The sequence below is a fragment of the Oncorhynchus keta genome, chromosome 35 (genome assembly GCF_023373465.1).
Source record: "Oncorhynchus keta strain PuntledgeMale-10-30-2019 chromosome 35, Oket_V2, whole genome shotgun sequence".
NCBI lineage: Eukaryota > Metazoa > Chordata > Actinopteri > Salmoniformes > Salmonidae > Oncorhynchus > Oncorhynchus keta.
This window is the reverse complement of record NC_068455.1, coordinates 44,524,781-44,551,007: the sequence shown is the minus strand read 5'-3', so window position 1 is coordinate 44,551,007 and position 26,227 is coordinate 44,524,781. Positions and strand designations below refer to the sequence as shown.

Below are 26,227 nucleotides of genomic sequence, written 5' to 3'. Positions count from 1 at the left end.
TGCCTTATTATTATTGGACCATGCTGGTCATTTATGAATATTTGAACATCTTGGCCATGTTCTGTTATAATCTCCACCCGGCACAGCCGGGCCACCCCACATAGCCTGGTTCCTCTAGGTTTCTTCCTAGGTTTTGGCCTTTCTAGGGAGTTTTTCCTAGCCACCGTGCTTCTACACCTGCATTGCTTGCTGTTTGGGGTTTTAGGCTGGGTTTCTGTACAGCACTTTGAGATATCAGCTGATGTACGACCCTGCCTCACACAGGAAGCGGCGCAGGTCCTAATCCAGGCACTTGTCATCTCCCGTCTGGATTACTGCAACTCGCTGTTGGCTGGGCTCCCTGCCTGTGCCATTAAACCCCTACAACTCATCCAGAACGCCGCAGCCCGTCTGGTGTTCAACCTTCCCAAGTTCTCTCACGTCACCCCGCTCCTCCGCTCTCTCCACTGGCTTCCAGTTGAAGCTCGCATCCGCTACAAGACCATGGTGCTTGCCTACGGAGCTGTGAGGGGAACGGCACCTCAGTACCTCCAGGCTCTGATCAGGCCCTACACCCAAACAAGGGCACTGCGTTCATCCACCTCTGGCCTGCTCGCCTCCCTACCACTGAGGAAGTACAGTTCCCGCTCAACCCAGTCAAAACTGTTCGCTGCTCTGGCTCCCCAATGGTGGAACACACTCCCTCACGACGCCAGCGGAGTCAATCACCACCTTCCGGAGACACCTGAAACCCCACCTCTTTAAGGAATACCTAGGATAGGATAAAGTAATCCTTCTCACCCCCCTTAAAAGATTTAGATGCACTATTGTAAAGTGGCTGTTCCACTGGATGTCATAAGGTGAATGCACCAATTTGTAAGTCGCTCTGGATAAGAGCGTCTGCTAAATGACTTAAATGTAATGTAAATGTACGAAGGGCTATATAAATAAACTTGATTTGATCTAGTGCACTATGAAATGTATAGCTCTTCTACACCCACTCCTATTCAAGGCTAGAACTACTTTGTCTTTTCTAATACTTCTAACTTTAATATTCATTTTTATAACTTATCTATTTCACCTTTGAATGTACAATATTGTTACTAGGTGTTGTCTCATGAATATTGACTAACTATAACCATCCCCTCTTCAATCCGCATTGATTGGGGCAAATACAATGTCTTTTGAACAAAGTATCTTTGTACTCCCTGACAAAGGCCTTGCAGCCGAAACGAAACCGTTTGAAAATATTTGTTCAATTGAACATGCCATACAAATAAAGACATTAGTTATATGAAGAGTGCCTTGGTCCTCCTTCCTTTTTGATGACCAATTTACCAAAGAGCTCCTTCTATCTACAAAGACCTATCGTGTACCTTAGGAGTGCTTCCCTTCCTTTTTTCTAATGCGTACCTCAAAGGCTGTTGAAGAACGGTGTCAGTTTCAGTAAAAACCATCATGCTACATAACAAACATTGACGTGAACTGAACACACCCTTTGTCTATTACATTGAGGCTTAAGCTCTGTCCATATGCAATTCCCTCTCCACTTCCATCCACTCTGCAAAACAATTTACTTCATAAGAGATACTAGTGACATCAGCTTGATTGAAGTATTGCAGACCACACTACAATCTACATCATTTGCAGTCTACATCAGACAGTTTCCTCCACAATCTACTCCTGGGCTAAAGAGCACTTTCAATCGAGATTGAACATGTTTTTTTTTAGTTCATGAGTAGGCATAACATGGGCCACCCAGACAACCACACGCTACAAAAAATATAAATAAATAAAAAATGTGTTTAAGGGATTAGAGAGAAGATGACAGCGGTTGTGTCGAAGGAAAGTAGGCCGGATTCGAACCTATAACAACACTGTAGACGCGTGCCGGAGGCTGCAGCAATACCGCTAGACCAGCCAGGCCAGAAGAACAACTCTTACTTTATATTTCAGTGATTTAGCAGACGCTCTTATCCAGCGTAAACTACAAGAGCAATTCGAGTTAAGTGCCTTGCTCAAGGACACAGACGGATGATTTCTCACTTAGACAGCTCAGAGACTCAAACCAGTGACCTTTCGGTTGCTGGCCCAACGCTCTTAACCACTAGGCTACCATCCAATGGAGCTTTTTATTTAGACCTTTTTTGGAAGTACACCGGCTGTGACAACAGAAATGATGACAGTTGCTCAGGGAAACTTCATTATTTGATAAGTACCTAATGTATTTTGACGTTATTAAGCTTGACAAGTTGGTGAATGGCAAGTTGAATGGCAAGTTGAATGGCTGCTTCCTGGGCTTAAAGTAGAATTGGCATATTCAACATCTCCTGGAAGGACGAATTCTAGTTCAGGGTGTACCCACATGTCTCAATCTATGAAAGAAGACTTGAAATAGACAAGATGGCAGCCTAATTGTTGGATTACTTCATTGAGCAAAAAATAAGAAGAAGAAACGGAGCATTTCCTAAATTCAAACGGAACCCCTACAACTGGACCAGTCCATTTTACGAGACTCCGGTTTCCACAAATCAAGTCAGAATACGGTATCGCTAAGGTTGGTCGAAAAAATATCTGTGCTACAGCAAACAGTACCTAATGGAAACCTGTAACTTTTTAACCTTTATTTAACTAGGCAAGTCAGTTAAGAACACATTTTTATTTACAATGACGGCCTACACCAGTCAAACCCAGACGACGCTGGGACAATTGTGCGCCGCCCTATGGGACTCCCAATCACAGACGGTTGTGATACAGCCTGGATTCAAACCAGGGTGTCTGTAGTGACACCTCTAGCACTGAGATGCAGTGCCTTAGACCGCTTCGCCACTCGAGAGTAACTCCCAGTATGATGTATATTTTTTTTAAATTAAATTAAAATGTAACACCAAATAACATTACTTGGTGTTCCAATCTGTAACCATCTTGGCAGCTGAAAAGCTGCTAGCCTAACAGGGCTCTACACTGAACTTTGTTACATGGAGCACATGTGCGTTTAAGTTGAAAAATGTAGGAGCACAATAACAAATTTAACGTAACAAGCAGTTTTTTTGGTCATGATTCTGTGCTCTAAGTGCAGTGGTGCTCCTAAATTTAAATACTTAAAAGTGCACAACAGTTCTAGTAATTTGTCCTCTTATAGACATTATTAGTAATATATATGCATTAGCTTTCTGTCGGCGTAGGTCTAATCATAATGTCACTGGTAGCAATTATCTGCTTTCAGAAACTAGAACACCAAAATGTTTCAAATGATGCTTGTTACAAATCCTGCCAACACATTGGGCCCTGTGATTGTTCCAACAGGAATCTGTTCCCTAAACTACCTAAATAACAAGGATGTCAACAAACAATGCATACAAAGTAGCATGATCAATTCCCCTAGCTAACTAGCTGCCGAATAGGCATCAACTCACAACGTAGCTTATTCTTAATGCTTGTCCATAGGCTACCAGTGTGAGGACAGACATTTTTCGTGGAAAAAAACAACAAAATTGCTCACCTGGTATCTTACTCTGCCGCTATTCAACGTTGTATGCGTTGTTTACGAAGTTTTTGGAACGTTCCACAAATTATACCCACCCATGAGGAAATGCGTTTTGCAACATTTACTAGACGGCTATTAGCCCAATAACGGACGAAAGGAGCCTAACGTTACTGTACTAATTTTAGTCCAAGGCCCTTCCATGTTCTGTTTAAAGGATCATTTTCTCTGGAAACCGAAACGTAAAACGATTCTCAATTGCGGTAACGGTCCTAGAAACATAAATCACCTCTACTTTCATATCACAAATGCAAAACACACCACTTACTGTACACTGAGTGACCCGGTTAACACATTTTGCAGCCTACAGTCATTTTTAATGACTTCCGTCTTCGCTGTAAACATGGACAGATGGCGGTGTACGGAACCGTAATCATTTAAAGGTGTAGTAATTACATGGGCAAATTGGATAGCTATGTGCTGAAGTCATGGACAATCGCATAACATTAGTCACACAGTCATTAACTAGCTAGCAACTCAAGCAAGAAGCTGCCTAGCAATATCCATATTCCTGTGTCTATAACAGATATTCCACTACAGTTAACGGTTACGGGAATGGTAGCTGTAGCTAACGTTACTTACGATTCAGTGAAGTGGTTAAGGAGAAAGTAGAGTAATTGCATATAACCAATGCGTCCAGCTAAAAATGTTGGATGCGTTCTTCTTCGATGGAGTTTTAACTTCTTCTTCGATGAGGATTAACGGCGGTTGACATCCAATATGTTGCATTGCCGCCACCTACTAGACTGGAGTACAACTCCCTTATACTTCGCTTGAAAATATCCTACCTCATGTCAACAACCTGAAAGGATGGGACATCACCACTTAACACACCCTGTAACTCTTCTGATGTCAAGTCTCGCACACCTAAATATCTCTCTGCAGCTGCCACCACAACCTCAATTTTCTGTGACTTATGTCCCAACCCTGCAGTACAGTTGATAACATTGCTATAAATGCTAAAAGTCCATTACTGACACATATATCACTTGTTGGCCTTACCCCTCTGTGCTGGTACAGATCTACTACACACACCACTCCTTACAGGATCCCTCCCCCTTGACCCATCTTCCTATACTTTCTTCACTGCCTCAGCATGACAACTTCTGACCTACTCTAACCCTGGAAACCTCAACCTGCCTCTCTCGCACGGGACATTTCTGATCCCCAGCCCCATGGGCACCCCTACAATTACCACATACCACTACTCTCCCCAATGCTACACATTCCTTCGTCTCATGCCCTTCTGCATACTTCTCACACTTAGGAACCTTGCTCCTACACACTGCTGCCACACCCCCTTAAGCTTGACACCTGTAACAACATAATGTATTCAGCACAAAAGCTTGTACAGGATAGCATATATATCCTAACATCACTCTGTCTGGCAAAGACTCAACATCAAAACTCAAAGGAACAGACTCTTCTGTTTCACCACCCTATCTGCGTCGCACCAAACAACGAGCATCACAAACACCGGGAATCTTCCACTTCAGTTGGTCAACTTTTAACATTTACTGCTACCCCAGTAATCACTCCTTTCAATGACGCCATTTTCTTGAGAGTGAAACAACCAACTCAAGCTCACCGTCTTCCTCCCTCTCTCACTTAAACCTCCTCTGCCTCCCTTTTTCCCTCCATTCCTCCTATGTATTCCAAGTAAACGTCTCCTTATGATAATACTGCACTTCTCCTGACATACATCTTGTTCTTGCTTTCTCAAGGGACGCCATTTATCCGGGTGTCACAATTTCCGTACAATCAGCACGAACCCCTCGGGATGTATAGCGCTCAACATTGCATCCCACTTGTAAAGCAGATGTTTTGTCTTGATGTTATTCTTTATTAAAAGCTACCGCAACACTTTTCCATTTCAAACAAGCGCGCTCTTCTAACCACCGCAATGTCTCGATGAAGTTATCCTTTTTTGATAAAACTATACTAAATATATTATCACCAAATAATTGATTAAAACACACATAAGATGGCGCCGAAGAGGATGGCACACATTTTACATGCACGTAACCAATTGTGTTATTTTGTTCGTTTTTTTTGCTTTGTTTGTAACTTATTTTTTTAACTTATTTTGTACATAATGTTGCTGCTACCGTCTCTTATGACCGAAAATAACTTCTGGACATCAGAACTGGGATTACTCACCATGAACTGGAAGAAGCCTTTTCCTTCAACGAGTCTGACGAGAAAGATATAATGCTCTCCCGGGAACAGTCCCAGGTCCCCGTCATTTGCATGAAGAAAAGACAGAGGAAAAAAAGGACGGAGATCGGGTTGCCTTTTGAGAATCCGTAGACGAGCGAGTAAACTCCCACTGCCATCAATTCTACTTGCTAACATTCAATCATTGGAAAATAAAATTGATGATCTATGATTACGATTATCCTACCAACGGAACATTAAGGCACAGTAATATCTTATGTTTCACCGAGTTGTGGCTGAACGACAACATGGATAATATAGAGCTGGAGGGATTTTCAATACACCGGCAGAACAGAGAAGCTACGTCTGGTAAGACGAGGGGTGGGGGTGTATGTCTTTTTGTCAATAACAGCTGGTGTGCGATGTCTAATATTAAAGAAGTCTTGAGGTATTGCTCGCCTGAGTTAGTGTACCTTATGATAAGCTGTAGATCACACTACCGACCAAGAGAGTTCTCATCTATATTATTCATAGCCGTCTATTTACCACCACAGACCGATGCTGGCACTAAGACCGCACACAACCACCTCTATAAGGCCATAAGCAAACAAGAAAATACTGACCCAGAAGCGGTGCTCCTAGTGGCCGGGGACTTTAATGCAGGCAAACTTAAATCAGATTTACCACATTTTTACCAGCATGTCACATGTGCAACCAGAGGGAAAAAACTCTAGATCTCCTTTACTCCACACACAGAGATGCATATAAAGCTCTCCCCCGTCCTCCATTTGGCAAATCTGACCATAATTCTATCCTCCTGATTCCTGCTTACAAGCGAAAACTAAAGCAGGAAGTACCAGTGACTCGCTCAATACGGAAGTGGTCAGATAACGCGAATGCTAAGCTACAGGACTGTTTTGCTAGCACAGACTTGAATATGTTCCAGGATTCATCCAATGGCATTGAGGAGTATACTACCACAGTCATCGGCTTCATCAATAAGTAAATCGATGACGTCATTCCCACAGTGAGCGTACATACATATCCCAACCAGAAGCCATGGATTACAGGCAACATCCGCATCGAGCTAAAGGCTAGAGCTGCCGCTTTCAAGGAGCAGGACACTAATGGGGACGCATATAAGAAATCCCGCTATAGCCCTCAACGAATCATCAAACAAGCAATGCGTCAATACAGGATTAAGATTGAATCCTACTACACTGGCCCTGACACTCATCAGATGTGGGAGTGCTTGAAAACTATTACGGACTACAAAGTGAAACCCAGACGCGAGCTGCCCAGTGACGTGAGCCTACCAGACGAGCTAAATGCCTTTTTATGCTCGCTTCAAGGCAAGCAACACTGAATTATGCATGAGAGCACCAGCTGTTCTGGAAGACTGTGAAGACCTTTAAACAGGTCAACATTCACAAGACCGCGGGGCCAGATGGATTACCAGGATGTGTACACAAAGCATGCGCGGTCCAACTCGCAAGTGTCTTCACTGACATTTTCAACCTCTCCCTGACTGAATCTGTAATACCTACATGTTTCAAGCAGACCACCATAGTCCCTGTACCCAAGGAAGCGAAGGCAACCTGCCTAAATGATTACTGACCCATAGCATTCATATCAGTAGCCATGAAGTGCTGTGAAAGGCATGGCTCATATCAACAGCAGTCTCCCGGATACCCTAGACCCACTCCACAATTCGCATACCGCCCCAACAGATCCACAGATGAAGCAATCTCAATTGCACTCCACATTGCCCTTTCCCACCTGGACAAAAGGAACACCTATGTAAGAATGCTGTTCATTGACTACAGCTCAGCGTTCAACACCATAGTGCCCACAAAGCTCATCACTAAGCTAAGGACCCTGGGACTAAACACCTCCCTCTGCAACTGGATCCTGGACTTCCTGACGGGCCACCCCCAGGTGGTAAGGGTAGCCAACAACACGTCTGCCATGCTGATCCTCAACACTGGGGCCCCTTAGGGGTGTGTACGTAGTCCCCTCCTGTACTCCCTGTTCACCCACGACTGCGTGGCCAAACATGACTCCAACGCTATCATTAAGTTTGCTGACGACACAACAGTGATAGGCCTGATCACCGACAACAATGGGACAGCCTATAGGGAGCAGGTCAGAGACCTGGCAGTGTGGTGCCAGGACAACAACCTCTCCCTCAATGTGAGCAAGACAAAGGACCTGATCGTGGACTACAGGAAAAGGCTGGCCGTACAGGCCCCCATTAACCTCAATGGGGCTGTAGTGGAGCGGGTTGAGAGTTTCAAATCCAAAAGATTTGGCAGGTCCTCAAACAAAAAAATGGGTACAAAACTCGTCGCAGACCAGAGAAAATGTGCAACATGCACTTAAAATAAACAATTCCGCACAAAGACATGGGGGGAACAGAGGGTTAAATACACAACATGTAATGAGAGAAATTGAGACCAGGTGTGTGAGAAGACAAGACAAAACAAATGGAAAATGAAAAGTGGATCGATGTTGGCTAGACGACCGGCGTCGCCGACCGCCGAGCACCGCCCGAACAAGGAGAGGAACCGACTTCGGCGGAAGTCGTGACAGTATCCCCCCCCCCCCTCCTTGACGCGCGGCTCCAGCAGTGCGCCAACACCGGCCTCGGGGACGACCCGGAGGGTGAGGCACAGAGCGTTCCGGACTGAGACGGTGGAACTCCTGCAGCATTGAAGGGTCCAACACGTCCTCGACCGAAACCCAGCACCTCTCCTCCGAACCGTACCCCTCCCACACCACGAGGTACTGAAGGCCCCTTGCCCGACGCCTCAAATCCAGTATGGAGCGAACGGAGTACGCCGTGGCCCCCTCGATGTACAGAGGGGCGGAGGAACCTCCAGCACCTGAGACTCCTGGAGTGGGCCAGCCACCACCATCCTGAGGAGAGACGCATGGAACGAGGGGTTAATACGGTAATCGGGGTAAAGCTGTAACCTGTAACAAACCTCGTTCACTCTCCTCAAGACTTTAAATGGCCCCACAAACCGCGGACCCAGCTTCCGGCAGGGCAGGCGGAGGGGCAGGTTTCGAGTCGAGAGCCGGGGCCTCACTGCAGTGACGGTCTACACTGTTTTTCTGGCGCAGCACGGCCCGCTGAAGATGAACACAGGCAGCTACCCATGTCTCCGCGCACCTGAACCATTCGTCCACCACAGTAGCCTCGGTCTGACTCTGATGCCAAGACGCCAGAACCGGCTGGTACCCCAGTACGCACTGGAAGGGGGAGAGGTTAGTGGAGGAGTGGCGGAGCGAGTTCTGTGCAATCTCGGCCCAGGGCACGAACGCCGCCCACTCCCCCGGCCGGTTCTGACAATAAGACCGCAGAAACCTGCCCACATCCTGGTTTACTCTCTCCACCTGCCCATTACTCTCGGGGTGAAATTGAGGCTGATCGAGACCCCCAGATGTTCCATGAACGCCTTCCAGACCCTCGACGTGAGCTGGGGCCCTCGATCAGACACTATATCCTCAGGCACCCCGTATTGCCGGAAGACGTGCGTCAAGAAGGCCTCCGCAGTCTGTAGGGCCATAGGGAAACCGGGCAGAGTGAGGAGATGGCAAGACTTAGAGGACCGATCCACAACGACCAGGATTGCGGTGTTACCCTGTGAGGGGGAGATCGGTAAGGAAATCCACCGACAGGTGCGACCACAGCCGTTTTGGAACGGGTAAGGGGTGTAGCTTCCCTCTGGGCAGGTGACTAGGAGCCTTACACTGGGAGCACACCGAGCAGGAGGAAACATAAACCCTCACGTCCTTAGCCAAGGTAGGCCACCAGTACCTTCCGCTCAAACAGCGCACTGTCCAACCAATCCCAGGATGACCAGAGGAGGGTGACATGTGGGCCCAATAGATCAACCGGTCACGCCCAGCAGGACACTGGATGGGAGCGAGCTCTTCACGTAACGCTTGCTCGATTTTTCGCGTCCAGCTCCCACACCACCGGTGCTACCAGGCAGGAGGTCGAGAGTATGGGAGTATGATCCATGGGTCGCTCCTCTGTGTCATACAGTCGGGACAGTGCGTCTGCCTTCACGTTCTGGGAACCTGGTCTGTAGGACAGGGTGAAAACAAAACGAGTGAAAAACAAGGCCCACCTTGCCTCACGAGGGTTGAGGCCTTGTTTTAACCCTGTCACGCTGAAGAGGCTTGAATTTTTGAGCTCTACCCTTAGACTTGGCGATGAGTGACAGAAAACTGAGCCAATCACGGCACAACGCTCCATATTTTTTGCTGGCTTGCCCCACCACCACAGAAAGCACTGAGCAAGGCTGAAACACCTGCATTTTGGAGGTGGCTTACTCAAGAAAACAAAGGAGAGACCATGTCTGTATGCATCTTTATTAACTCTTTATCTTCCATTAACTTAATGGAAAAATTGTTTTTTTTACAAGGTTTGCAAATTCATATGTGACATGTATTAATGCCAAAATAACAGGCAAAACAAACCCATTTCTTTGCTAAAAATGTGGGTCTCAAAACAGGTGGGACCCTGCCCCATCTGCCATGAATGACGGGTCGCACTGGGCATGCCCAAATGTTCCCGTGCATTCAGGCAATTTACTGCTTTTAAGTCTCATTTTATATAGGAACCACAAGGGATATCAAAGGTCTGTGAAAAGTGTTCAATTTCAACCAGCAGACAACATTTTGATTTTCCCAATAGACATTTGTCAGTTTAGATGTTTAGATTTTACTGAATTTATTTCTCATTTGAAGGATAATTTGCTAGAGGGCAGAGAAATTAGTTGCCATTTCATGGAATGTGAAAAAACATATGCTGTTAAATCTACATTTGCGTCTCATATATCCAGAAAACACAAAAACAGCTCAGTCAAACATGCATATGGAAACACAAACTGAAAATGTTACTGAGAACCCTGGTGTGTCAACAGAGAATTACTTTTCCGAGGACCGCGAGGCAGGCGGCCCCGTGGACAGTGTTGATGAAGCTCTCTTATTTATTTATTTTTAAACATACACTGTTTTATTTAAAGCTTCGGGTAGAGTTATTGTTACATGTCTATGTCATTCAGTCTATTATTGAAGAATTTCAAGATATTTATGATCTTGGTCAATCACATCTTTTTTCATAGGTCAAGGAGAAGTTGGGTGTACTTGGCATTCCTGAAATTCTGGGTGTACTTTGCATTCCTCTTCAATTTGTAATTGAAGAGCTCCAAAAGGAGGATCTTCTCAAGGCCTGTAATGGTTCTTCATGAACAGATCAGTGTCGGAAGACTCTCTTTAAAAACACTTTCAATTATGTTGAACCTGTGCCCTTGTATTAAGGCACTAATGGAATCTGGGAAAGAGTGCTTTGCCATGTACAGTGCCTTGCGAAAGTATTCGGCCCCCTTGAACTTTGCGACCTTTTGCCACATTTCAGGCTTCAAACATAAATATATAAAACTGTATTTTTTTGTGAAGAATCAACAACAAGTGGGACACAATCATGAAGTGGAACAACATTTATTGGATATTTCAAACATTTTTAACAAATCAAAAACTGAAAAATTGGGCGTGCAAAATTATTCAGCCCCTTTACTTTCAGTGCAGCAAACTCTCTCCAGAAGTTCAGTGAGGGTCTCTGAATGATCCAATGTTGACCTAAATGACTAATGATGATAAATACAATCCACCTGTGTGTAATCAAGTCTCCGTATGAATGCACCTGCACTGTGATAGTCTCAGAGGTCCGTTAAAAGCGCAGAGAGCATCATGAAGAACAAGGAACACACCAGTCAGGTCCGAGATACTGTTGTGAAGAAGTTTAATGCCGGATTTGGATACAAAACGATTTCCCAAGCTTTAAACATCCCAAGGAGCACTGTGCAAGCGATAATATTGAAATGGAAGGAGTATCAGACCACTGCAAATCTACCAAGACCTGGCCGTCCCTCTAAACTTTCAGCTCATACAAGGAGAAGACTGATCAGAGATGCAGCCAAGAGGCCCATGATCACTCTGGATGAACTGCAGAGATCTACAGCTGAGGTGGGACACTCTGTCCACAGGACAACAATCAGTCGTATATTGCACAAATCTGGCCTTTATGGAAGAGTGGCAAGAAGAAAGCCATTCCATAAAAAGTGTTGTTTAAAGTTTGCCACAAGCCACCTGGGAGACACACCAAACATGTGGAAGAAGGTGCTCTGGTCAGATGAAACCAAAATGTAACTTTTTGGCAACAATGCAAATCGTTATGTTTGGCGTAAAAGCAACACAGCTCATCACCCTGAACACACCATCCCCACTGTCATACATGGTGGTGGCAGCATCATGGTTTGGGCCTGCTTTTCTTCAGCAGTGACAGGGAAGATGGTTAAAATTGATGGGAAGATGGATGGAGCCAAATACAGGACCATTCTGGAAGATAACCTGATGGAGTCTGCAAAAGACCTGAGACTGGGACGGAGATTTGTCTTCCAACAAGACAATGATCCAAAACATAAAGCAAAATCTACAATGGAATGGTTCAAAAATAAACATATCCAGGTGTTAGAATGGCCCAGTCAAAGTCCAGACCTGAATCCAATCGAGAATCTGTGGAAAGAACTGAAAACTGCTGTTCACAAATGCTCTCCATCCAACCTCACTGAGCTCGAGCTGTTTTGCAAGGAGGAATGGGAAAAAAATTCAGTTTCTCGATGTGCAAAACTGATAGAGACATACCTCAAGCGACTTACAGCTGTAATCGCAGCAAAAGGTGGCGCTACAAAGTATTAACTTAAGGGGGCTGGAAAATTTTTGCACGCCCAATTTTTCAGTTTTTGATTTGTTAAAAAAGTTTGAAATATCCAATAAATGTTGTTCCACTTCATGATTGTGTCCCACTTGTTGTTGATTCTTCACAAAAAAATACAGTTTTATATCTTTATGTTTGAAGCCTGAAATGTGGCAAAAGGTCGCAAAGTTCAAGGGGGCCGAATACTTTCGCAAGGCACTGTATGTCCCTATGAATAAAACACTTGGTGCCATTTTTGAGTCAAAGACATTCAAGACACAGTATGAGAAAGATATTTGGGATGGATAGAATATTGCAGACAATGCTTTATTCTTTAGCCTTAGGCATCATGTTTAGCCTTAATTCTAAACTCAGCAAATAAAGAAACGCCCCTTTTTCAGGACCCTGTCTTAAGATAATTCGTAAAAATCCAAATAACTTCACAGATCTTCATTGTAAAGGGTTTAAACACTGTTTCCCATGCTTGTTCAATGAACCACAAACAATTAATGAACATGCACCTGTGAAACGGTCGTTAAGACACTAACAGCTTACAGACGGTAGGCAATTCGGTCACAGTTATGAAAACTTAGGACACTAAAAGAGGCCTTTTTACTGACTCTGAAAAACACCAAAAGAAAGATGCCCAGGGTCCTGCTCATCTGCGTGAACATGCCTTAGGCATGCTGCAAGGAGGCATGAGGACTACAGATGCGGCCAGGGCAATACATTTCAATGTCTGTACTATGAGACACTTAAGACAGCGCTACAGGGAGACGGACAGCTGATCGTCCTCGCAGTGGAAGACCACATGTAACAACACCTGCACAGGATCGGTACATCCGAACATCACACCTGCGGGACAGGTACAGGATGGCAACAACAACTGCCGGAGTTACACCAGGAACACACAATCCCTCCATTAGTGCTCATACTGTCTGCAATAGGCTGAGAGGGGCTGGACTGAGGGCTTGTAGGCCTGTTGTAAGGCAGGTCCTCACCAGACATCACCGGCAACAACATGTCCTATGGGCACAAACCCACCGTCATTAGACCAGACAGGACTGGCTCAAAGTGTTCTTCACTGAAGAGTTGCGGTTTTGTCTCACCTGGGGTGATGGTCAGATTTGCATTTATCGTCAAAGGAATGAGCGTTACACTGAGGCCTGTACTCTGGAACGAGGATCGATTTGGAGGTGGAGGGTCTGTCATGGTCTGGGGCGGTGTGTCACAGCATCATCGGACTGAGCTGGTTGTCATTGCAGGCAATCTCAAAGCTATGCATTACAGGGAAGACATCCTCCTCCCTCATGTGGTACCCTTCCTGCAGGCTCATCCTGACATGACCCTCCAACATGAAAATGCCACCAGCCATACTGCTCGTGATTTCCTGCAAGACAGGAATGTCAGTGTTCTGCCATGGACAGCGAAGAGCTCAATCCCATTGAGCACGTCTGGGACCTGTTGGATCAGAGGGTGAGGGCTAGGCCCATTCTCCCCAAAAATGTCAGAGAACTTGCAGGTACCTTGGTGGAAGAGGGGGGTAACATCTCACAGCAAGAACTGGCAAATCTGGTGCAGTCCATGAAGTGGAGATGCACTGCAGTACTTAATGCAGCTGGTGGCCACACCAGATACTGACTGTTTTTAGTTTAGTTTATTTTATTTTTACAGGGACAGTGCACATTAATCAACGTTTCAGTAAAAGTGCCGGTTTTAGCCAGCCGGCTAATTTTCAACCGCAGTCCCTGGGCAGGTTATTAAAAACAATTACAATATAGACAATAGCACCATAGACATAGCAACATAGCAACATAGGACAAGCAAGACATAGCATACAGACAGAGCAACATAGGACAAGCAAGACGTAGCATACAGACAGAACAAAAAGCAGCAAGACAAAATTCATAAAAGCAACAAAGTGTTTCCACACCTCACAAGCTACAGACAACAGACAACATGGAAAGCGGCAACACACAGCTAGGGACCATGTTCACAAATCTGATTGACCTTTAGCCATGTCTTCAAGCATTTTGTGAAAGTGTGATATGTGGTGCAGTTATGCGTGTCTGATGGCAGTGTATTCCAGACATGGGAAGCTCTCACAGAGAATGCAGATTTACTAAAGGTGCTTTTCCTTAGGGGAACTATACAGTCACCTCTCATGGCAGACCTTGTGGATCTGCTGCCATATGTCTGGGTTTTCTGTTTAACAAAAATATTGAGTGGAGGGGGAGCCAGGCCATTAAGGATCTTGAATACAAGACATGCGTCGGTGTATTGCACAAGATTTTCCCAACTCAAGAGCTCATGTTTTCTAAGGATGTGACAATGATGATGTTTGAAGAGTCAAAATCTATCCTGGAGCCGGGTGAGTCGAGAGAAACCATAGGACCATAGCACTCACCCACCTCCACAGCGGCGACGACCAGTGGACGAGGCCTTCCACCGCTCTCCACTCCGGTGCGTATCACTGGCTCGGTGATATTGGGCCCAGGATTGAGTTGTACATCCCCGGAGAGCAGGAGGGTAGTGAATTAGGTAGTTTAACAGTTTCCGATAAATGTTGGACTTGTGTTTGTTACGCCTAAGCGGTTCAAATTTGATTCTGTTACTTTTGAGTTTGACCCTCCCTTTGTTCAGGGACACATTATTCGATTTCTGTCACATGTCTGTGGAACTTGTTCAGTTTATGTCTCAGTTGTTGAATCGTGTTATGTTCAAACAAATATTTACACATGTTAAGTTTGCTGAAAATAAACGCAGTTGACAGTGAAAGGACTTTCTTTTTTTTGCTGAGGAGTTTATATCAAGATGCATTTGAGGTTGCAAATCCTTCAGGACCAGGGAAAAAGAAACACACGGTGCTTTCTTTCAATCTTACTCTAGGTGACATTTTGCCTTATAACAGGTCAAATATTGATCACATGCAACTAGTCCTTCTGTGCAGAGAGCAAGCTTTTAAGCATTTTGAACAGGAATTAGTTCTTAACCCATCGCTAAGAGATCTTAAGGAGCTAGAGGATGGTGGTATTGTTTTAGCAGATGGACGCATTTTTATGTGCCATAGCTGGACATAATCTGGAATCTCACGGTATTGGGGGCTATGCGGAAAATTTCAGCCAGAGTACATATTTTTGTCGATATTGTGACATTGACAGAGTAACATTTGAGTTGAATCCACCGTCAACTGGTAAAACAAGAACTGCCCAGTCCTATAAAGAACATGTAAAGTACATAGAAGCTAATGACAAGGACAGTGCATGGGATGTCAAATTTGATTCTCTATTTAACGAGCTTAAGTACTTCCACATTTGCCAGCCTGAACTGCCTCCTTGCCTTGGTCATGACCTCTCCGAGGGCATCGTCTCTATTGACCTTACACGGTTCATTAACCATTTGGTCAGTCAAGAGAAACATTTGACATATTTTGACTTTAACCAATGCATCAGCCAATTTAAACAATTTGGGAGTGATGGTAATGACAAACATCCTGAGATAAGTCATGGCTGTGAGAAGCTAAGTGAACATTCTGTACAAAACAGGAGGTGATGCAGCACACTTCAGACACTATTGAAGACATTAGGGGATCTAATCATCTTTCTAAAATGTTGTCTGGGTGTGCTCTTTGTTTTCACAGATGTTTTGCTGGAGTCAATCCATCCACTGGCTCGAAGACCGCCACAGCAGAGGCCGTCAGCAAGAAAAACAGAAAGGTAGTGGAGAAGAACAGAAACACAATTAATGCACATCTGTATATGTCAGGAAGATAATGGACTTTGTGTTTTACACCTGAAGTGTTTGAAAATGATCTAGTATGCACTGAAATTGGTACATTGTTGAGGAAGTAATGCCCCTTTGGCTGTTTGGAAATGTCTGGTATTTACTCAACTTGAGAGGACAAACCTTAAAGCTTGAATGCATAATTAGACATCTGGGAATAGGAGAAAAATATCCATTGAGATCTTTTCTAACCATAATCTCACATAATTAAAAAGTCCAATTACCCTTCCCAAAACGACATACTCTGCATTTAAACTGGGAGTGAAGGTAATGACAAAACTAAGATAAGGCCAGGCAGACATGTTGAGAATAGGCTTACCCACCTTAGTAGGAAACATGTTATTTTTTGGAGCTCAACGCGAGGCAATGCAATTTGAGAGTTACCTGTGTCTGAAAGGTTATTTTCAAAGCTAAGATACATACAGTATACCCACTCCTTTCTTATCTGTAATGCAGTCACTTTCTAGGCTGGAACAGTTAAATATGCACCTTACTCAGGACATTGATCTATTTCGATAATTGATACATTTGAAACCTTTTTGTGAAAAAAAACAATAATTGGCTTGCATCTGATTGCATGTTTTTGTCACATACAAGCTAGAATACCATTAAACATCATTTTTCAATTTGTAAAGTAAGATGCTTGTATTTTCATATGTACACTTTGACAGGGGAAAGGTGTAACGATGTATGCCGAGAGTCAGGAAGCAAGTTCAGGGAGCGAGTGTTTTAATAAATAAAACGGGACATAATACAAAACAAGAAATACAAACAACGCACAGACAAGAAGCAATGACACCTGGGGAAGGAGCCAAAGGGAGTGACATATAAAGGGCAGGTAATCAAGGAGGTGATGGAGTCCAGGTGAGAGTCATTATGCACGTAATGCTGGTGACAGGTGTGCGCCATAACGAGCAGCCTGGTGACCTAGAGGCTGGAGAGGGAGCACATGTGACAGTACCCCCTCCCCAACCCGCAGCTCCAGCCGCAGGACACAGACCAAGATGGCGATCCCGGTGATCAGGAGCGGACCGGGGGAACCTGTCGATTGGCTGAGGCGCGGGAGCATGATGACCTAGAGCGCCGGAGAGAGAGCATATGTGACAGTACCCCCTCCCCAGCACGTTCGGCTCCAGCCGCAAGACGCCAACCAAAGGGACAATCCCTGGGATCCGGACCGGACACCACCGCTGAGGCGCAGAAACCTGACGAACCGGCTGAGGTGTGAGAGCCTGATGAGCTGGCTGAGACCTCCCTGGTTGCCTCGGTCGAGGCATGGGAGCCTATCGAGCCCGCTGAGGCATGGGTGCCTATTGAGCCCGCTGAGGCATGGGAGCCTGTCGATCCCCCTGAGGTATGGAAACCCGTCGGGCCAGCTGAGGCAGGGGAACCCGACAAACTGGTTGAGGCCTCCCAGGTAGCTCCGGTTCGGACACCCGGACCCGACATCACCTCCAACAGCAAAACAAACAAAAGAACACTCCCCGATCCTTCCCTTTGTTGAGTCGTCATTCTGTAATGATGTACACTGAGAGTCAGGAAGCAAGTTCAGGGAGTGGATAGATGTAATAAATAAATGAACACACCAAGAACCATAAACAGCGCACCGACATGAAACAGATACAGGAAACAATGACGACTGGGGAAGAAACCAAAGGGTATAGGGCAGGTAATCAAGGAGGTGATGGGAGTCCAGGTGAGTGTCATTATGCGCGTAATGCTGGTGACAGGTGTGCGTCACAACGAGCAGCCTGGTGACCTAGAGGCCGGAGAGGGAGCACAGGTGACAAAAGGTGTACAGTAGGTTTGTAATTGAGGCGTTTGTGATGCAGCCCATTTAGCTCGAGTTTATTGGCATTTCAGTTGTACGATGGGAGCTTATTGAATGTGATGGTCACTTTTTTGGTTTGTTTACATTAAACCATGCTTAAGAACATATTATTTGTTTTGTGTTTACTTGTTTTGGTCATGCAAATGTTTACAGTACTATTGGCATGTTACTGTAAAAGCACATACAACAGATAACTGGTTTTACAGCAAAAATAGAAAAATAAATTACAGTAATTTAATGCAATTCGAGTAAATCCTGTGCATTTTGTAGATACAAGTAATTACTGTAAAATAAAAGCACAAGAATATATTTTAATTAGAAAGGTGTATAGGTACTGTACAAATAGAGACAATTGCTGTTATTTATAAACAATAAGTTATTGTAGTACATCTACAGCAACAAAAACTGTTTTACAGTACTTTACTGGCAACTTTTTTGCTATTAATTTACTGTAGTTTCTACAGTAAATATTTTACAGTGCAGCCAACAAGTGCCCAGCATATGTGGGAACTCCTTCAAGACTGTTGGAAAAACATTCCAGGTGAAGCTGGTTGAGAGAATACCAAGCGTGTGCAAAGCTGTCATCAAGGCAAAGGGTGGTGTCACGTTCGTCCTATGAATCGGACCAAGGTGCAGCGTCGTATACGTACATTCTTCTTTATTAAAAGAATGAACACTGAACAAACTAACAAAATGAACCGTGAAGCTAATATGAATAGCGCAGACAGGCAACTAAACATAGAACAAGAACCCACTAACACCAAAGGGAAATGGCTACCTAAATACGATCCCCAATCAGAGACAACGATAAACAGCTGCCTCTGATTGGGAACCATATCAGGCCACAATAAACATACATAAACATAACATAAACCCTAGACATACAAAAACCATAGACATACAAAAACCCTAGACAATACAAAAACTAGCGTACCCACCCTAGTCACACCCTGTCTTAACCAAAATATAAAGAAAACAGAGATATCTCAGGTCAGGGTGTGACAGGTGGCTACTTTGAAGAATCTAAAATCTAAAATATATTTAGATTTGTTTAACACTTTTTGGGTTATTACATGATTCTATATGCGTTATTTCATGTGTACAGCAGTAGTTATATAGGACTATAAGTTTCATTTTTTAGCTCTCCTAGCTGTGCTGTTGAGGAACTAGAGCAAGCACACTTGTTGTTGTTTCATTTGGAATTACAACCCTGCATCCCTGCCATCACACAATTACTGTTGTTGTTTACGCAATACAAAAACGGCCCATTTATAAATCTCCATATACGGGTAGGGGTGTAAAGGGCTACATTAAATTATACATATTTTTATTATTATTATTATTGGCCCAGTGTGGTCAAAAATGTGATTTTCTTGTGTTTTATATATTTCCACTCTCTGAGGTTGGGATAATAATGCGAAACTGCGAAAATGATGATAACTCCCTTTTAGTGTAAGAACTGTTTGAAAAGACTACCTGAAACTTCAGCCTTTCAGTGGGATTCATTTTTCTTTCTCTTTGGCCATTTTAATTGAAAACAATCACAGTAGGGTTCTTAATTGTTACACAGAAATGATTTAATGTTGAGATAAAAAAACGACTCAATTGGACCTTAATTGAACTATTTTTCAAGAAATCACAGAATAGTTTGACAACCCTGTTTTCAAGCTTTCAAATGACATCTATAACTCAACTGTTCATCTTTTTCAGCGATGAAGACATGGATGTCTCTAGCCAAGAATTCTCAACTCCATGATACCCGGTGCAGTTGAGAGGCGAGGAGATGGGTTTTGGCAAAGTGTCGTCTACCTCTGACTACATCGAGTCGGTATCAGTCGATACTTAAAAATAAATAAAAATGATAAAAATGTCCATTCTTTCATGCATACCTTCTAACTATATTTGTCCTGTGCAGTGGCGACCCGTCATTCAGGGCAGGTGGGGAAGAGCCCCACCTGTTTTGAGCCACATATTTTTTTGCAAAAATATATTTTGGGGGCTTACCTGTTTTGCATGTTATTTTGGCATTAATACATGTCACATATCAGTTTGCAAACAAATGTAAAAAAGAACATATATAATTGAGTTAATAAAGCCACATACAAACATGGCCTTTTTTTGTTTTCTTGAGTAAGGCAGCTCCAATATGCAGGTGTTTCAGCCTAGTTCAGCGCTTTCTGTGGAGGTGGGGCAAGCCAGCAGAAAATACGGAGCGTTGCGCCGTGATTGGCTCAGTGTTCTGTCACTCATGGGGACTTTACATCACTGCCAAGTGTAAGAGGAGACCTTGAAAATGTTAGCCCTTCAGCTGCTGCCATAGAAGTGCCCATTCAAGAAGGCTCAAGGTCACTGGCCACAGATAAAATTACATCAAATCACGTTATATGTACAGTAGCTTTGATTGGACTGATCATGTCGACATCATACTTTCACAATCTTAGCTAGCAGTCATCATCATGAATCAAGTCGACAATCTACTGGCAAATCCTTTTATATCCTTGTCATAATATGAAGGAACTATATCTCTGTGATATTTCTGCTGTGTACAGCCTTGACAGATCCCATGGGATGACGCGGTGCACTCTTCGCTGATAAGCCTATCCTTTGCCATGTTATAGCCCTATTCGGACAGGTATAACTAGAGATGCTGGTTTTGTAATTATTATCAGAGCTTGTGCATTCTTCCAGAGGAGATGATGATTCACACAGGATTAGTTTTTCCAAACTTCTCCCTGTAATTCTTAATTATTTTCAAATTGCATTGACTCTTACGAAGATATTTCAAAGTTATGTCTGGACAATAATAGGCTACCCCGATAACTCGTGCTTGATTGTCAAACGTATAGGTCTCCCCATAATATTTAAAATGATGAAGTGTGATCTTAATCATTATTTTAGCACAATGTTCGGAGCAGTTGTTTGGCACATGTGCCCGCATGTTCTGGATATGGTGAACCAGTTACCAACACCTGCGCTGAACATTGTGAAACAGGTAATTCATATTTACCTAAGTAGTTAGATGGTTTGTCATTAAATGTATCAGATAGACATGCTTCTAATAACCGTACATTATTGAACCGTGACTGACAATTTTGAAGTACATTAGCTAAAACCTTAAAATGAGGTGATGTCGGAAGTTTACATACACCTTAGCCAAATACATTTAAACTCAGTTTTTCACAATTCCTGACATTTAATCTGAGTAAAAATTCCCTGTTTTAGGTCAGTTAGGATCACCACTTTATTTTAAGAATGTGAAATGTCAGAATAATAGTAGAGAGAATTAATTATTTCAGCTTTCATCACATTCCCAGTGGGTCAGAAGTTTACATACACTCAATTAGTATTTGGTAGCATTGCCTTTAAATTGTTTAACTTGGGTCAAATGTTTCGGGTAGCCTTCCACTATCTTGCCACAATAAGTTGAGTGAATTTCGGCCCATTTCTCCTGACAGAGCTGGTGTAACTGAGTCAGTTTTGTAGGCCTCCTTGCTCGCACACGCTTTTTCAGTTCTGCCTAAAAAAATTATAGAGGATTGAGGTCAGGCTTCGTGATGGCCACTCCAATACCTTGAATTTATGGTCCTTAAGCCACTTTGCCACAACTTTGGAAGTATGCTTGGGGTCATTGTCCATTTGGAAGACACACTTCATTAAGTCAGGATTCCTATTTGACTCAGCCATGCCTCCTTGCCCATCCAACATTTCCTCATCTCCCACCCAATCTAATGAAACTATTCCCGATGCTTCTCCCTGTCATAGGCCTATTCTGCCCTGTTTATCAAAAGTGTTGGAAAAACGCATCAATAGTCAACTGACTGGATTTCTTGATGTCTATAGTATTCTCTCTGGTATGTCATTAGGATTCCACTCAGGTTATGGATGTGTCACTGCAACCTTAAAGATCCTCAATGATGTCACCATTGCCCTTGATTCTAAGCAATGTCGTGCTGCTATTTTTAGTGACTTGGCCAAAGCTTTTGATACGGTAGACCATTCCATTCTTGTGGGAGTATTGGTGTCTTTGAGGGGGTCTTTGGCCTGGTTTGCTAACTCCCTCTCTCAAAGAATGCAGTGTATAAAGTTAGAAAATCTGCTGTCTCAACCACTGCCACAACCACAGCCACTGCCAAGGGAGTACCCCAAGGCTCAATCCTAGGCCCCATGCTCTCCCCAATTTACATCAACAACATAGCTCAGGCAGTAGGAAGCACTCTCATCCATTGAAATGCAGAAGATACAGTCTTATACTTAGTTGTGCCCTCCCCGGATGTTGTGTAAAATGCTCTGCAACAAAGCTTTCTTAGTGAAAAACAAGTTTGCTCTACCCTTAACCTTGTTCTGAACACCTCCAAAACAAAGGTTATGTGGTTTGGTAAGAAGAATGCCCCTCTCCCCACAGGTGTGATTACTACCTCTGAGGGTTTAGAGCTTGAGGTTGTCACCTCATACAAATACTTGGGAGTATGGCTAGATGGTACACTGTCCTTCTTTCAGCACATATCAAAGCTGCAGGCTAAAGTTAAATCTAGACTTCCTATATTGTAATCTCTCCTCTTTCACCCCAGCTGCCAAACTAACCCTAGCCAAACTAACCACCCTCCCATGCTAGATTACGGAGACATAATTTATAGATCGACAGGTAAGGGTGCTCTCGAACGGCTGGATGTTCTTTACCATTCGGCCATCAGATTTGCCACCAATGCTCCTTATAGGACACATCACTGCACTCTATACGCCTCTGTAAACTGGTTGATGCTTATTTATAAAACCATTTTAGGCCTCACTCCCCCCTATCTGAGATATCTACTGCAGCCCTCATCCTCCACATACAACACCCGTTCTGCCAGTCACAGTCTGTTAAAAGGTCCCCAAAGCACACACATCCCTTGATCGCTCGTCTTTTCAGTTCGCTGCAGCTAGCGACTGGAACGAGCTGCAACAAACACTCCAACTGGACAGTTTCATCTCAATCTCTTCATTCATAGACTCAATCATGGACACTCTTACTGACAGTTGTGGCCGCTTTGCATGATGTATTGTTGTCTCTACCTTCTTGCCCTTTGTGCTGTTGTCTGTATCCAATAATGTTTGTACCATGTTTTGTGTTGCTGTCATGTTGTGTTGCTACCATGTTGTTGCCATGTTGTGTTGTCATGTGTTGCTGCCTTGCTATGTTGTCGTCTTAGGTATCTCTTTATATAATGTTATGTTGTCTCTCTTGTCGTGATGTGTGTTTTGTCCTATATTTATATTTTATTTATTTTTAATTCCAGCCCCCGTCCCCGCAGGAGGCCTCTTTTGCCTTTTGGTAGGACATCATTGTAAATGAGAATTTGTTCTTAACTGACTTGCCTAGTTAAATAAAAGTTAAATAAAACAAATAAAATAAAAACAAAAAGGTAGTACATGAAGGCAAGAGCGTAGGCAAAATGTATTCAATAGGATTTGCATTCGTTTTCAAATATTTATTTAAATCATTTGTCATAGTTTTGCTCTCGCTTTAAAATGATTTGTTTACAAGTTTTGGGGTTTTGAACTCTTTCTATACATTTTGCTTTCAATTGTTTGGTTTTTGATCACAACATCCATTATTTCATCCGTCCTCTAAAATATAATGTTTACATTCTCAACATTATTTTTCATGTTCACGATTTATTTTATTTTGAATTTAATACAAATTGACCCCATACCCGTAGCCTACATATTTTGATTTCCGGTGCACAGTTCTGACTGTCTGTCTGCCTGGTGGCCGACATGCCTACCTATGCCCCTCCCATCTCCTCTTTCTCGCTCTTTCTTTGCTGTGAAATGTGCGAGAATTTGTGTTCTCGAAATAGACTACGTAAAATTGTTTCCTCCGTTGCAAAAATACTGAATCTTAGGAGTCGATTCCTAGCGTGAAATTGACCCCATACCCGTAGCCTACATATTTTGATTTCCGGTGCACAGTTCTGACTGTCTGTCTGCCTGGTGGCGGACATGCCTACCTATGCCCCTCCCATCTCCTCTTTCTCGCTCTTTCTTTGCTGTGAAATGTGCGAGAATTTGTGTTCTCGAAATAGACTACGGAAAATTGTTTCCTCCGTTGCAAAAATACTGAATCTTAGGAGTCGATTCCTAGCGTGAAATTGACCCCATACCCGTAGCCTACATATTTTGATTTCCGGTGCACAGTTCTGACTGTCTGTCTGCCTGGTGGCCGACATGCGTACCTATGCCCCTCCCATCTCCTCTTTCTCGCTCTTTCTTTGCTGTGAAATGTGCGAGAATTTGTGTTCTCGAAATAGACTACGGAAAATTGTTTCCTCCGTTGCAAAAATACTGAATCTTAGGAATCGATTCCTAGCGGAATTGAAGCTTGACACCCAGAAATGGGAGTTGACACCGGGCAAGGAGTCGAGGAATCGATTATTTTGGAGTCGGCTTCCCACCACTATTCAGAAGCGGCATTCCTTTGCAGACAAGTTAAATACCCGTTCATTGGCTCTTCGAAACTACAGTATCTCCAAAGAAGGTTTCGTGGCGGCATTTAAAAAGCCCTAGTGTATACCCTTTCAGACAAACAAACATGCGGTAGCGGAGGCGCTTTCAAGGCGCCACAATCCATATGTCTGAAAGAGTTAGGCTATATGAATGGAGTAGGCTAGTTGAGGATGAGCTACGACGTTCTTCTTGAACATCGTTCTTCTTGCACAGCATGTAAACGTTTTAATCGAACTATTATATTAATCTGACAGTTCACAACAATCACATTGTTGTGTGAATGTAACCATACAGCAACAAACATCGTAATAGTAATAATTATATAAATAATGTTTTAATTGTGTCTGAATTAAGACTAATCAGAGATTGTTTGTGGATGACATGGAGTCAGTCACTGACCAAATCACTACAGTATCAAAAAAGAGGGATCAAAAAGCAGGACTCGTGCCAAAGATGCCATGATAATAATACAGTACAATTGTTACTCAACAGGCAAGGATATAGCGCATCAGTGTTCCCAGTACAATAAACACATAATATGATATATTATCACTTTCTAAAGTGGAGGTGAGGTATATCAAATTTGAGAAATATATAAATATTAGGACGAGCAATGTCGGAGTGGCATTGACTAAAAAACAGTAGAATAGAATACAGTATATACATATGAAATAAAGTAAAGCAGTACAGTATGTAAACTACGGAGCTGTGAGGGGAACGGCACCTCAGTACCTCCAGGCTCTGATCAGGCCCTACACCCAAACAAGGGCACTGCGTTCATCCACCTCTGGCCTGCTCGCCTCCCTACCACTGAGGAAGTACAGTTCCCGCTCAGCCCAGTCAAAACTGTTCGCTGCTCTGGCTCCCCAATGGTGGAACAAACTCCCTCACGACGCCAGGACAGCGGAGTCAATCACCACCTTCCGGAGACACCTGAAACCCCACCTCTTTAAGGAATACCTAGGATAGGATAAAGTAATCCTTCTCACCCCCCTTAAAAGATTTAGATGCACTATTGTAAAGTGGCTGTTCCACTGGATGTCATAAGGTGAATGCACCAATTTGTAAGTCGCTCTGGATAAGAGCGTCTGCTAAATGACTTAAATGTAATGTAAATGTAAACATTATCTAAGTCACTAGTGTTCCACTATTAAAGTGACCAGTGATTACATGTCTATATAGGGCAGCAGCCTCTAAGGTGCAGGTTTGAGTAACCGAGTGGTAGCCGACTAGTGATGGCTATTTAACAATCTGATGGCCTCGAGATAGAAGCTGTTTTTCAGTCTCCCGGTCCCGGCTTTGGTGGACCTATACTGACCTCGCCTTCTGGATGGTAGCAGGGTGAACAGCCCGTGGCTCAGTTGAGCAAAGACACATTTCTTCAGCCTCCTGAGGTTGAAGAGGCACCGTTCACCACACTGTCTGTGTGGGTTGACCATTTCAAATTGTCAGTGATGTGTTCGCAGAGGGACTTTACATTTTTCACCTTCTCCACTGCGGTCCTGTAGATGTGTATAGGGGCGTGCTCCATCTGCTCTCTCATGAAGTCCACGATTTGTTTTGTTGAGGGAGATGTTATTTTCCTGGCACCACTCCGAAAGGGCCCTTACCTCCTCCCTGTAGGCTAGGCTGCCTGGTCATTGTTGGTAATTTGCCACTTAAAATGAAATGCTTCTAC

General features: G+C 43.7%; 1 protein-coding gene and 1 long non-coding RNA gene across 5 annotated transcripts in view; one reads left to right on the top strand and one right to left on the bottom strand.

The window, feature by feature from the left end:
* wdr25 (WD repeat domain 25) overlaps positions 1-4,269 on the bottom strand; it is a 29,140-nt gene extending 24,871 nt beyond the window's left edge. For 2 of the 4 annotated variants that reach the window (XM_035752737.2, XM_052497079.1), the window contains exon 1: positions 4,106-4,269. The gene's annotated coding sequence lies outside the window, so the exon portion shown is untranslated. Of the gene's footprint in view, positions 1-3,481; positions 3,764-3,791; positions 3,990-4,105 lie in introns of those variants that run through there. The other 2 variants (XM_052497076.1, XM_052497075.1) reach the window with 2 other exon arrangements.
* LOC118368548 (uncharacterized) lies at positions 786-20,222 on the top strand. Its single transcript, XR_004822368.2, has 3 exons — positions 786-2,536; positions 16,090-16,165; positions 19,774-20,222. It is a non-coding gene; the product is annotated as an uncharacterized LOC118368548 (long non-coding RNA).
* The last annotated feature ends 6,005 nt before the right edge of the window (positions 20,223-26,227 follow it).